This window comes from Colobus angolensis, unplaced genomic scaffold (assembly GCF_000951035.1).
Source record: "Colobus angolensis palliatus isolate OR3802 unplaced genomic scaffold, Cang.pa_1.0 Scaffold665, whole genome shotgun sequence".
Taxonomy (NCBI): domain Eukaryota; kingdom Metazoa; phylum Chordata; class Mammalia; order Primates; family Cercopithecidae; genus Colobus; species Colobus angolensis.
Window position 1 is genome coordinate 242,955 of NW_012120321.1, and position 1,834 is coordinate 244,788.

Sequence of the window (1,834 nt, forward strand, 5' to 3'; positions counted from 1 at the left end):
GTCTCAAAAAAAAAAAAAAAAAAAAAAAAACATAAAATACTTAGAAATACACTCAACCAAGAAGGTGAAAGACCTCCACTAAGAAAACGACAAAATACTGTCAAAAAAATTATCGATGACACAAATAAATAGAAACATCTCCCATGCCCATGGATGGGTAGAATCAATGTTATTAAAATGAACTTACAGCCAAAAGCAATCTATGAATTCAGTACAATTCTCATCAACATACCATTATCATTCTTAACAGAGCTAGGAAAGACAATCCTAAATTTCATATTGGTTTTATTCTCATTTATGACCTTTAATAGCAAATGTAAGTTCTTAATTTTAGTCTGTGATGATACAGGAAATGCATTCTAAAGGGATTTAGTGAATTTTCAATCTTTCTAAACATACATGCACATATATACGTCCATTTCTTTTGAAACAAGACACAGCATCACTTTACTATCTAATAGGTATGTTGGGAAATTCAATGTGTTTATTGCAGACAGTTTGAAATAATTATTATTATTCTACATAACTATACTTTAAATGATCATGTCTAACTTTTTCTCTTTCCCACAGTCTTTTAATCCTTCCCTCCTATAAATATAATATGGCAAAACTAAATTTTTAGCATAACAAAAAGATATATACAAAGACTACAAAAAGTATATAAATTTTGTGGAAAATAGCTAAATCAAGCCATACACCTTTAATCTGCACATCAGTGAAGCACTTTATGATCACAGTGGTCCAGATTGACAGAAACCTATTTGTCTTTGTTAACCAGAAGTCTCATCATTAAACAAGTCTCCCAGCAAATATTCTTAAGCCTAAAGCATGATTTAAATATATATCACTATATATAGATGTGTGTGTGTATATATACACACATATATATATCATTATATATAGATCACCAAATACATAGATTTGTATTTGTATACATATATATGAATCATGTCATACACAGACACACATACACTAAAACATTGATGTTAAAAAATTATAGGAAGTGTTTACAACAGAATATTTTATACAAATTATACAGGTATTGATACATTTATAAAGAAAAGCAGGAATAATAAGTGGCTTTATTTGCTTCAACTTCCTCACCAATGAAATGTTAGTGGTGGTCATAGTATTATCAACCTCATGGGGTTGATGACAGGATGAATTCACTAATATTTCAAAGAACCAAAAGCAATTGTATATGCAGCACAGTAAAATTTTTTGGAAGACTGAATTGGCAAGGTTTTTAAATATCACACCAGGAGCAGAAGCAACCAAAATAAAATTGATTAACTGGGTTTCATCAAAATTAAGAATTTCACCCATCAAAGAACATCACCAACAAAGTCAACAGAGAAACCAGAGTTTGAAGTATATATTTGCAAGTTACATACCTGATAAGTGACTTATATAAAAAATATATAAAGAAAGCTTACAGCTCAATGTTAAAAAGACAAATAACCTAATCAAAAAATGTTTAAAAGATCTAAACAGGAATTTTACCAGGGAATATGTAAATGTCCAATAAGAACATGAAAAAATGTTTTAAGTTAGATTACATAGTTGAGAGAAATACATAACATCTTCCCAATAACAAGTAACTTTTCCTTTGTACTCATAGTCAAGTACATAAATCCTCATGACGAAACAGAAAAGCTGCCTGGAATAAATACAAGTTATTTAGCAGAACTATAAAAATATAAAATTAAAGATATGTAAACAAATAACACTAGCCTTCCTAAGAATCCATACTAGTGATTAAAATATTATAAATGAAGAGTCTGGTTTCCATATTTTTTAACAGTATCTTTCTCCACTACCGTGCAAAGATGCT